Source organism: Pseudopodoces humilis, chromosome 4 (genome assembly GCF_049639895.1).
Source record: "Pseudopodoces humilis isolate 2021_Gansu_Grassland_sample_001 chromosome 4, ASM4963989v1, whole genome shotgun sequence".
Lineage (NCBI taxonomy): Eukaryota > Metazoa > Chordata > Aves > Passeriformes > Paridae > Pseudopodoces > Pseudopodoces humilis.
In genome coordinates, this window is record NC_142203.1 from 47,694,427 (window position 1) to 47,707,940 (window position 13,514).

Sequence of the window (13,514 nt, forward strand, 5' to 3'; positions counted from 1 at the left end):
TTTTTTCCCAGCTGATGGCTAAATTGCTTACACAGACTATTCTTTTCCAGTTTTAATTTTGTTAAGAAATTATTTCTTTTCCAGTTGATGGCTGAATTGCTTACACAGACTATTTTTTTCCAGTTTTCATTTTCAAGATGGCCAAGCACAACTGGTATCACTAAGTTTTCTGAAACCAAGCCAAGCCAAGAGGCATCTCTTACATTACAATTAATTTACCATATTGACAATTCAGATAAAGGAAGATGGACCAAAGCTGTAGTTAAATTTGCATTTAGGTGATAGAGTGCACTGCTTAAACTAAACTTCAATTAAACATGCTTAAACAGCTGCAAGAATCTGAAGCTATTCTGGCTTTTACTGAGCATTTATAAGGATTTTCTTGCAGTAGACTTGTCATTCATAGTCGTTCTTCTTACTTGGCACATTTGTAGTGTAAGTGGTATTGGACAGGATATACACAGCCTTCCTAAAGGTCAGTCTTGCTCATGCATTCTTCTCTGTTCACAGAAGATCATAAAATCTTCCTGTTCAAGGGATACTGTCAAATTGGATATTTTTAAAAAGTCCAGTTAAGTCAAGTTAAGTGTATGCTGCAGCTCCCTATAAATAATTTACTGATTTTATTTTAAATCTGTCTTTAAAAAAGAGTGTTACAGTGACTCTTTTCTTCTGCTAAAAAAACCAACCCATTAACTACAGAGGAAGCAACTGCCTCTGGCACTATCCTACAGTTTATTCAGTTATGCATAGACTTGATCATGCAAATAACCCATCTTCTGTGAAGCTTCTTGTTTAGCTACACCTTTAATACATGACTAAGACACTCAGATTGACTAATGACTAAGACATTCAGATGTAGCTGATAAACTAAGCTTATGTATTAAAAGCATGATCAAAAATACATATGTAATCCAAGGATTATATATTCTTCTACTGCCATCAACTTCCTTATTTTATCAAGTCTTTATTTGATATTCAAAGCTCATGTAAGTAAAGCTAAAGCTGGCTAATGATGTAGAAGTCTAAAAGAACCCACCACATTCTGTTTTTTGTTAAATATGAGTGATAATATTTTGCTTACTTTAAAACAATGCAACTGTAATGCATACTTCAACGTGGCAGTTAGTACTACAAAACATTTAATTTGCTCCAGAGTTATTGTTTCTGTTTAGCCTAAGAAAGGGTGCTGCATTTTTGAACCAAATCCTATGAAAGGACTTACATTAGAAATCATGAATTTGTATAAAAGTACAACTTAAGAGCTTTCAGTTACCTACTGGCAACTTCTTAGCTTTGTTGAATTTTGAATGGATATACCAGGGAAAGTGTTACATTCATAACCATTGAATCAGCTTTTCTGACTTTGTAGCCTAAGCATTATGTTTAGTTAAGGGCTTTTTTACTTTTTTTAATTTTGTTTTTTAAATTTCCATGAAGAAAAATGTTCTTTTCTTGCCACAGAGATTCAGATGACTTTGGAGGATTCCTGGCCCTTTTCCTTTTAACCCCCATTTGCTGTCATTTGTGGTGTAAGATCACCTGCATCAGTTGTCTGTAGAAATCTTATATTTAAAAAGAGCTAGAGAAATAGGGTACAGTTGTGAGATGGTGTGAAAAGAGAAGAATAGGTAAAATAATACTTTATTTGCCAACTTGTCTTGGGAAAGTTGACTGGACCGCAACTTGGACACTGGAGCACACAATCACTTAAAGGGCTTAAAGGAGGGTTCTCAATTTTAAAACACTCATCAAGAATTTTTGCAGTGGGGAATTCTATTTATAGATTTAGATTTTTGAAAATGTTCTGTATAACTGTGAAACATTTAATAGGCATATTATTTTTTTCCTACAAAACATAACTTTCTCATATGTACTTACTTGAAATTTCCAATAGTATGTCACATTTTATTTAGACAATAGTAAAAGATCGAAGAAAACCCCCAAAAAAACAATTAAAAACAACAACAACAAAAGGTAGAATCATTGCACAAAAGGGAAAAATTTACTGCAGTCCTGTTCCAGGATATGTTTTATAACTTATTCTTGGTGTATGACCAGAAGAAAGATGAGAAAAATTTCCAGAGGTTATTTTTTGTGGGTTCACTCCACCCACCATTAATTTTTATCTTTTTATTAATTCATCTCACCAATACTTGTTTTGTAAATTTTGGGTGACATGTAAGTTGACCCATTAGTAACAGATTTTCCTTTTTATTTTAGAGGCATTGCTGAATAATTTCTGTGTGATAATATCCCATTTTCCTAAATGTCAGATGCTGTTGAGTAGTATTTGTATTAGCTATATAAAGGAAAAAATATGACAGAATAATTTTTAAACAAAAGCCATTGAAAACAAAAATAGCCACAGAAACAAAATATTTTTAAGTGGATAAAAAAATAAGGGCAGTAACAGAGGGAAATTTGTATATTCATCTTATTTATAAAATTCCTAATTTTACCAAAAATATTGGTGGGTTTCATAAAAGAATAACTTTTAGCTGTATTTCAAATACAGAGCATTGTTACTACTACAGTTTCTCCAAGACACAATTTAGCTCATATTAGATGGTCATTTTAGCTTCAATGTCTTCTATGCCTAGAACTCTGAGAAAATGTTTGTCAACAGTTTTCACCTCAGAAAGTTTACTGACTGGACAATATATTAATCTTGAGACTTTGTAAAAAAATATATATGGGATTTGATAATGTTTTGATAACAGAACAATTAAGAGACAAGCTGATGTCAGTGCCCCCAGATCATTATGCAATAACTTTCCAAATACAAAAAAAACCCCAAAGCATAAAACCTCAGGTAAATTTCTTGGTGCAGAAGCAAGACCATGATTAAAATTTTAATACATTGGAAAATTCAAATTTTTTTCAAAGGGTCTAGCCAGAGAAATTTTTGGCAAGGAGGAAATGCTTGTTCCATATCTACACAAGAAGAACAGCAATTTTATTTTATTTTATTCTTTATTTTTCATTTTGTGGTGCGACCTGGAGCCTGGGCAGGAGCAGGGGCCTATGACAAAAGCCACAGAAGCCATGGCCGGGTTATGAAATTAAGAGGAAGCCCTGGAGGCAGCAGGGAGGTGGAGAGACATGGGTCAGCCCAGAGTTTCCCAGTGAGAGGGACCAGGAGGAGAGTTAAGCCAGATGACCAGCTCAGCTGCAGCCGCAGGCACAGCCTCAGGCTCTTGGCTAGGCGCCACTGCAGCTGGCTTTTGGGGAATCACGGCGGAAGGCACTGGCACATCCGTGAGGCAAGGCCTCATAGTGTCTGACAATAGCTTCCAGCACTGCTGTGAGTCCTGACCCACAGCTCTCAGCTAGGTGGGTTGCAGGGCAGCTTCTTGCACAGCTGCGGCACCTTTCACTAAGGCTGGGCCTTGGGAGGCGGCCTCCACACACAGGCAGGGGCTTAGGAAGGTGGAGACACCCTGGGAGGACAATCTGGGAGCTCTGGAGACAGCAGGCTGGGCAGTGTGCCTGTGGAGTGCTTTCCCCCAGCAGGGGAAAGAGCTGCAGTGGTGGTAGAGAAGTCACGCTGCTCTACAGCACTGCTATGAGGGAATGGGCAGGACAGGCGTGGGCGCTTGGCAGTGGGAAGGGCCCTGGCTGGACATGAGGGCAGAAGTGGGGCCCTGCAGCTGGCCAGGCCTTAAGGGCTGCCCTAGCCCTTGTCACCCTTGGTTGGCTGTGGCAGCTGCTTTCACCTCAGCCTGAGATAAGTCTGACAGGAACTTCTGTCTCGTGAAGGGCAATGCTAGTGGTGGTGGTGTTGTTGTTGTTGTTGTTATTATTATTATTATTACCAGCACTTATTTTCTTAGAGATCTGCCCTACTAATTTTTTCTTATGATTTAGGAGCTCTTTTTACAGCTTGGGTTGCTGAAGCACTGGAATGGAAATTGTCAAACTTTGTAAAATGCAAGGGGAAAAAAACCTGATGCTATCCTAAGAGGTGAAAAAGTGTTAAACACATTTTCCCTTTATCTCTCTGCAGGGTCCTGTTTTCTAGAGCTTAAATCTCTTCCAAATAGCAGCCTGAAACCCCTCTATTTTGCTTCCTACTACATTCCCACTGGGGCAATGCCATGTTTCTTGATATTATTCTCCATCATGCTACCTCTTAATAGCAATACTACTGAGAATGACTTTACAGGAGAAGGAACACTGATTTACTTGGCTGTAAAATCCTTCCTGGAAGACTGCCTGCTAGTGCTGTATCGTTAAGAGGGAGACTGTGTTTCAGTCTGTTTGTGAGAATAAGATTAGGCAAGTGAGAGGTCTTAATAGGCCTCTCTTAGCTCCAACATCTGCCATTGTCTTTCTGGACTAAATACACAGATGACATTGAGTGGCCAGGATTAATAAGGAATGAGGGATCAGGAAAATATTCAGAAAATATCTAAGGGAAAAATATCTTTTATTCTCATAAAACACATCAGATACAAAATTAATAATCAACTCTTTTCATTATCCTTCATGTCCATATCCATCCATCACTACCTCTAGAAGTGGGAAATACTCTAGCTTTTTTAGATCAATATTCATTTCTCCTGGTTCATCTAGTCTTTTAGAGAGACTTTGTAGTTTTGTTCTCTAAGGAAACTAATTGAACTAAATTAGGTATCAGATTTTCTGAATATTGAAAATCCTGATTTTGATATCATTCTTCACACTTCCATGTTTTAATTCAAGAGGTGAATATTTTTCCTTCTCTTTCATTTTTCTGTTCAAAGCCAAAGACAAATATCTTGATGTTCTTTCTTGAATAAAAGCAATTGGTTAGGTAAGAAATATTATACTCTAAACTTTATTGGAGAAATACATATTTTTCACACTTCAAATTTGTAAGGATGACAGTAAACAGGGTGTGCTCACACATCCTGACAATGACTGTCAGATGTTGTTGATGGCAGTTATTGTTTCAGCAAGGAGAAAATTGCTCTTAATAAGAAAACAATTTTTCACAACATAATCTCTTTGTCAAAAAAAAAAAAAAAATCCTAAATATAAGTCACTTTAAATTCTATGGCAGAAAATAAATTATTATGAAAGGAGAATTTAAGGCATATACCAATGTTTTATGCAAACTTTCATCCCTTTAAGCATTTTTAGTAAAATGATAGAAGCATGGAGTCTAGTCTCTGACAATAATTCTAAATCAGACTAAGTACCTCCAGCCTGTAGAGGATTCAACTTCTAGCTCACCTTTCCTGCATATAATGAACCCAATATTCTATTTTTTCAGTGCTTCCATCTTTAAAAAATTTCTACACACTTTTTATAATCTAAATTTGAAGTTATCTAATGTTATAGACAATGTTATGGTGGTGCAAGTTTCCAGCATCTAAATGATGTTGCTCAGAGCTAGGCTATCCCAGCATAACAGTTGTTTGCATTGAGTTAGTTACTTAATTCCTTCTCCTCTCTCCTCTTGATTTGTTTGGATTTGGGTGCAGGTGTTTCTTTCCTTTCCAGAGCAGAGAAGTGGCTTGTTCATGAGTCCATATAGGACCTCATTTTCTATTCTGTGCCATATCCACATATAGAACCAGAGTGTTTCTCTTAAAAAAAAAAAAAAAAATTGACTTGACTACAGCGTCATTTGTCCTAAGAGGCTTTTCAATTGTTAAAGAGTTTTGTCTGCACATGGCTGTGACTTTCAAATGCCTCGAACCAAATCATATGCTTCTGCCCCTTTCCCTGTCCAGGTGTAACATCTATCAGACTGCCATGAAAAAGGTAAACTTGCAGAAAATGAGACTCCTTTTTTCCTAAGTAATAGTGCTGAGCTGACATGGACTCTGTCAAGGGAATAACAGTGTACAGGGCAGAAAAATATTACAGGAAGATATTCTATCTGTTTGATATTAGCAGCTAGTTTTGCCTATGTAAGGTATGGAATACAATGACTGTCCATTTTCATTATCTCAATACAAGAGTGATTATGAAGACTAAAGGACAACCTCAAGAGAATTAGCCTTAATGAGGTCAAATTGAAATGATTTGCCTTTATTCCCACAGATTCACATGGTTTCACAGTATTATTCAATTAATTTATTTATATGGCATGTTAGTGACATGGCAGAAGACAGCCAACTCAGTTTACCAGTGACAAACCTGAGAAAGGCTATGGTCACACAGAGTCTAACAGCAACGTCTGCCTCCAAGGTCCACTGGCAGCCGCTCAGCACAGAATATGTCTTTTCTCTCAAGGGCTTTTAGCATTGTGCGACACAGATTTAGAAACAAAGTTTGGGAACTGTGACATCTGCTTTCTTATATTCTATATTTAAATACAGGGAATAAAGATTCTGGAGACACAAGAGATTTGTTATGGGAAGGGGTATTTTTGTAAAAACATTAAAAGTTATTTTATTTTGAAGAAGGGACAAGCCTATTGATCCTGTGGGGCTGTATAGCAGTATTATTTCCTTGATATTTTTAACAATGTAACCCACCATCCTCTTATTTTTATTTTTTTTTTTCTCTGTTTTAAATAAACAGTAGCCAGTGATAGAGATTTTTCTGTTTTGGCAACTTGAGGAAACCAAATAGATTAGTTTCCAGAGCTACCCTATGATATTCAGATATGCTGTTGATTTCGTCAGTTTTTGAGGCTTATTCATATATGATTTAAGCGCAAATCTGTGCTGATATACTGATATACTGATAGTTTGATACTGAGATGAAAGCAAATGTGGTCAGACTGAAACTATCAAAATAAATTGAGTAATAATGGAAAAGAGCCATGGAATGGTAGGTAGAGAGAAACAGTGCAGGGGAAGAGGGAGGTGAAAGGTATGCATGCCCCCAAATATAGGAAAGAGTCAGTCTTACTCAAATTCTGTCCCTCTATTACAACTCTGAAATAGTTCTTCCTCTTCCTTTTAAATGTACGCAGAATCTTCAAGAAAATAACCATGAATTAATCTATATAAACTGGGCTTAACAAATTAGAATATTAAGAATAACTTTTAGGCAATATTTTCACTTTTTTGTGGTTGGAATTGCTGGTTTTTTTAAGAAAAAATTGGTGAAAAGTAGTACTATTAACAAAAAGGGAAAGTGCTGAAGGTGAAAAGAGTCTCGCAATGAAAAGAATAGGTTCAAAATTTTCAAGTGATGAAAGCCCATATAATTTGACCAAACAAATTCAGTACAGGCTACAAAAATACATAGTATAGAGTAACAAAGGGAACTGATCAAAGAACGGAAGAATCTTATATTTGCATATGTTTTTATGAAAAAGGAACAATGCATAGTGCACCAGTTTTCAGGACATAATTTATGAGTTCATATTGCTTAATCAGCATTCCCATGATGTGATGGTTAGTTAAGCAACTTAAGTAAAAAAAAAAAAAAAAAAGCTTTTATAGATATAAAGGAAATACTAACTGGTGTATGTGTATCAAAATATGTATTCAAGGTATTAATTTATTCATTTAATCCATGTCATTAAGCCTTCAGCACTGACACCATTATTATTTGTGTGTTTCTATTCATTCTGCTTCTAGTCTGACTGTGGAAAATAAAGCCGATAGTGAAATGCTTCTGACATAAAAATTATTAACTCAGTCCATTGTGGTATACAACCATGTTTCATCACATTTGAAGGCCCTGCAAGATCATATTAAATAAATGCTTGAAACTTATGTTCCCCTTGTATTTTATACTACTTAACATTTGCATATAACAAAAGTTCTCTACCTGCCTATTTTCAACAACTGCCTTCATGTTTCATATGCAGTGCATAAAAAAAAAAAACAACAAATGAAACCCGCCCCCAAAAAAACCCTCCCCAAAAAAACACAAACAAAAAAACCCACCACTGAAACTGTTACTGTATTATGACAAAAATAGAATAGTTTCAGGGAAAAGAGTTTTTAGGGTGAAATATTCTTGATCATTGGTGGTCATTTATTGCTATTTACTTTTATTCTTTCCTAAATCATTTAGCAATATTGTGACTTCTGAATGTCATGACTGACACATAAAAAGGTGGAAGGTGGTTATCAATCCCAGACTGCTGAGTGAGTGGATAAAATACAAACTCGTGAGTGCTGTGTATATAATATTGCGGTATCACAGAGTGGTCAATATTGGATCTGGGCCAACCTCTGTGCTCAAGCAGAGCTACTGAAAGCAGATTAACCAAGAAAGACCATGTCCAGATGGCTTTTCAGTATTTCCAAGATTAATATTTCACAGTCAATTCTAGGCAACTGCTTCAGTAAAACTGTATTAATATTATATTTTAACTCTATTCAGTTAAAAAAGTTGTTTTGTGATAGTCATACAGCTCTTTCATTGATTTTTGTCCTGTCATTTGACATCAAATGAAAGAGCCTGACTCCATCTTTGCATCTTCCCTTCAGTTGTTTATATGATGAAGTTTGATCAGTTTGATCAGATGTTGATGAGTTTTCCCTCGAGCCTTCTCTACAGACTGAACAGTTCTACCTCTCCCAGTCTTGCCCCAAAGGAAAGATCACAGAATCATAGACTCATTTAATGGTTTGGATTGGAAGGGACCTTAAAGATCTTCTAGATCTAACTGCCCTGCCTGGGGCTCCTTCCACTAGACCAGTTGTACAGGGCCCCATCCAGCCTGGCCTTGCACTTTTTCACAGATGGGGAGTCCACAGCCTCTTTGGACAGCATATGCCTTCCTAATATGTAACTTAAACGTATATTCCTTCAACTTAAGGCCATTACCCCTTGGCCTATTACTACTTGCCCTTGTCAAGTCTATCTCCAACCCTCTTGAAAGCCTTCTTCAGATACTGGAAGGAGCTGCAAATTCTCCCCAAAGCCTTTTTTTTGTCTGGACTGAGCAGCCCCAATTCTCTCAGCCCATCTTCATGAAGAGAGGTTTCAGCCCTGTCGTCAACTTAGTGTCTCTCTTCAGGACTTGTTCCAACAGGTTGACGTCTTTCTTTTGCTGGGTGCCCCAGACTCAGATACAGCACTCCAGGTCAGGTCTCACAAGAGCAGAGTAGAGGGGAACAGTCACCTCCACTGAGTTGCTGGGAACACCATTTTTGATGCTGCCCAGGCTGAAGTTGGCTTTCTGAGCTGCATGTGCACATTACTGGGTTGTGTTTTCCCCTCTCATCAACCAATGCCCCTTAATATTTCTCCTTTCAATGCATTCTCTACCTAGCCTGTACTTAGGATGCCGGACCTTGCATCTAGCCTTGCTGAACATCACAAGGTTTTCACAGGCTCACATCTTAAGCTTGACTGCTAGTGAGAAAGAGCTAAATGCATACATTAGATGGAAATCCATAGGGTGCAGGTTTCAGATATGTGAAGAGATAACTTTAATATTGAAAATGAAAAGCCTACAGTTCTGTTTTTTTATACTTAATGTAATTTACCAAATGACATACTGTTGGTGCAAGTACTGCAGGTTTTGGTTTGATGTATTTAAAAAGCTAATAGCATAAGATCAGTTATAAAACAGTATTTTTGCACAAAAAAAATACATTGAGACCAGGTTAGTTCTAGCACAAGAAAGTGTTTGTGAATAAGACAATGTGTTTGGAACAAAATTGTTTCATAACCACTTCAGTCAAATACAGATAATTTCAATATAAAATATTGTGTATGATTATGACTTATATTCTTTCACATCACAGTTACTCTAGAAATTCCACTTTGTTTTGCTGCTTTTCAATGATTACTGTTTGCAGAAGTTATTTATCATCAGTGTATTTAATTTTTCTATTTCTTGAAAAAGAATTTATTAGCAGAATTTATTTGTGTTGCTGTAGAAAAGCAAATAAAAGATGTTTGATTTTCTTTTTCAGGGAAATCTTGAAGAGTCTTACACTTTTAATCCTCCAGTCATTAACTGTGCTATGAGGACATTCTGGTGAGGTGGTAAGTTGGTGTAGATCTATTACTTTGATCAGCTGAATTGTCATTTCCGATTTAACTTCTATAACAAGGTCCTTCAGTGTCTGACAAACTTGTCCTCCAGTCTCTCTTGGCAAATTTCCTAAACTGTAAATCTGTGATTGATTTCATATGTAGGAAGTCTGAATCATAGAGGTGTCAGATTATTTCTGTATTTACAGATCAACCTTATGTCATAAGAACAGAGGAGTTGATTCCTACATGCTCAATTCCTATTTTCCAGAAATCCCAGGTTCCTACACATCTGGAAATCTGAATGATTATTGTAATTAGTTTAGTAGAGCACAAGTCACTCAGAAATGTTAGATATTGTAAGTTTTACAAATTTCAGAAATCTATTTATCAACTACTTGTCAGACTTCTTCCAGAATATTCCATATCCACACCCATAAAGGTTTTTCTTTTTCTGACTGCAAAGAAGGCTTGTAGATTTAAAAGGTCAATGTTCCTAGATGAGCAACTTTTACAAAGCTCCAATAAATTACATCATAGCTTCTGTTGATCTTAGCAACACTCTAGTAACTCTCATATAATACTCTCTAACTGGAAATTTCTATCTGAAATAGGATTACTTTTAATTTTTGTACTTAAATACTGAGCAGAGACAACAGAAACAATGGTTATTATTTCTAGGTGTTAAAATAGTTCTGAATAATGATGGGCCCAATGACTGTTAGTCATATTTCAGATAAGTGTATCTCATATCTCTCAGCCTTAATATACCATGCTTTTTTGTTCAGTCAAAGTTTGTGCTACAGTTGGAACACAAGTGCTGGGGGAAAAAAAATCTTCGTCTTTCAGTGAAACACCATGTGGGTTTTGCTAAGCTAGATACAATGTACAAGGATAGTTTTACAACTCTGGTTATATATAATTGTTATATGAAAAAGATTCGTGTTCCAGAATTTAATGAGTACAAGAAAAATTTTCAAAACTCTAAATGCTGAGAAGAATAAAATTGTATCTTATTTCATATTCTACAGATATAGAAATGGTCATTACATTTTGTTCATCAATTGCAGAGACAGGACCATTGATGCAGCACAGACTCTAATTATCTGCTCTATTGTTGTTGATATATGGAGAATTTACAAAGTAAAGAAGAAAAATTATGACTGATTTTTAATATATGAAATTGGCCCAACCCATAGTCTGTTAATTTTAAGCCAGGCACATATTTGTTCTAATTAGTCCTCTGAGTGACTTTTTCTTTGTGTTATCATTGAAGTATAATGTCACTAACTACACTGTCATCTAAAAGAATTGAAGTCACACAAGCAGCGTCTATTTTTTGGAGTGAATACCAACAATGAAATTCCATTTTAATACAAAGTTTCCTTTTCAAGGATTTTTTTTTTCCTTGTCTTTAAAAATGTGCAACAGATTAAAGTGTGATCTAAATCATGTCATTTGATCATCTTATCTCATTTTCTTAGCTAAAACATGAATTATTTTTATTGGAAGTAATAAAATTATCCCCTTGTGTTGGTGATTCCTACTATGAAAATAAAAGTAGTTCAGATGCAGTAATGCATTTTACCCAAATTAATAAATACATTCTCAGAACAAGTTTACATTCTTAAAGTAATACTTTAAAAATACAAATCTAATTATTTCTGCAGTTTCTGTGTGTTTTTTTTTTTTTTAATAAATGTGAACTATTTATTAATATTTATATTTCACAATTAAATAATTATTGATTACCTGTGACTAGATCCCCACTTCTTCAAGATTGTTAATCTGGAATAAATATAATTTCCTAGGCTGTAATGATATCACTTTATCAAATGTAAGACATCTCCTTGAAGAAATTAATAGCAATGGAAAAACAATGGGAAATTAAAAATGGAAGAAAACACCCTGCCAAATTTACAACAAAGTTTCAGTGGTTTCACATTTGTGTTATTTTAAGAATTCTATATTTTTGGCATAGGTATATGGTCATATACAATATTTTAACTTCCATTCATTTTCATTTCAGATATTACGGAAAAAAATAAATCCAAATTGTGCAAATTATCTCTCACAGAAAGCACTTTAGCAGAACTTCATAACCATAGAAAAATCTGATGAAAATTGAATAGAGGTTTCTTCTTTTATGTATTGATTTCTTTTAAACAGAAATTCAGTACTTTGTTTTCCTCTGCTTGGTGAGCACAGTTTCAGCCCTGAAAATGTCAACATAAAATTCTCCTTAAGGGCGAAACTTTCGTAGTGCAGAAATATAAAGCATGTCCCTCAGACTTCATTGTGTCTCAGATTCCATATTTAAACTTGGATGAACAGAGATATGTCTGCGGCACTTTTATGATAATTAAGATACATGCAAGAGGAGACAATATGTCTTCATTATTTAGAACTAATTTGTTGTGATTGATGAAAAAGATGAAAACTCTAGATACAGGCATATAAGATGTGGTCTATTACTTTTTTTTGATCATAGACTTAGAGGAGGCAATTATTAATTTTTAAGCCTTTTATGATGGAATTCATATTAATAAGAATATATGAGTATTAAAATTCTTAACACTGAGTATTAGTTCAATAGCTTGGCAAGCTAGAGTAAGAATATGCAAGCTTTAACCTCTAGGTCATATTATTGAAGCCAATTTAGATTTGTTCAGTTTGAACATTTTTTTAGTTTGATGGTTATTTGGCTAGCTGAAATGTGATGATAGAATGAGTTCAAATGATGAGGATAAAGAATTATATCAAAAAAAATAAATTTGCACGTTATGACAGTAATTCACATCTTGCAATCACAACAAAAAGGTCAAAGATCAGACATCTATTCAAAGTGAAATGCACCATAAGTCAATAAGAGTTTTGAGTCTTGTGGCTCAAGATGGGTGAGGAGCCCTGGAAAAAAGTGGACACATCAGACAATATTGTAGCTGTGGTTAAAAAATTCTGGTTCATTTAGCTACTTACCATCAGCACAAAATTCACTTAATCACTTAACCAACCTTAGAATTATGAAAAAAGAACCTCCTTTTTTGATAAAAATCTATATTATTCATAAAAACATTCTTCCTGAAACTGAGAATAACATAAGGAAAGGAGTAATTTCTAATGAATTTCTAATGAAGGAATAGTGATTAAGTAAGCAACCTAATGGACTTGCAAAAAATCTCAATGCAGTACAGAAACATAACCAATGAAAATATTTTTGTCCAAAAAATTGTATGTGCTTCAAGTAATTTAGTTCTTTAGGAGTTCTTTCATTGTGGGGATAGAAACTGGAATAAGCAAAATCTTCATGGACTAGTCAGGTATCTATGGAAAGTATTTGAATTTTTTCTTCATACATTACATTATCATTACATAATCATTAAAGATAATTTTCATTAAAAATAAACGGAAAACATTTTTAATGTGCATTTTTCTTTCCAAGAAAATATTGATATCACTCCCAAATATGGAGCAAATAGTTGTGCAAGGAAATATATTATATAGGTCAGTATTTCTCAGAAGCTGTGTGCTAACCATAGTAGGTGACTCACAAAAGACAATCTAGAGTTAGAAAACAAAGGTTATAATAATATAATCCAAATTAAAATGTTGCTTCTTTGCAACAA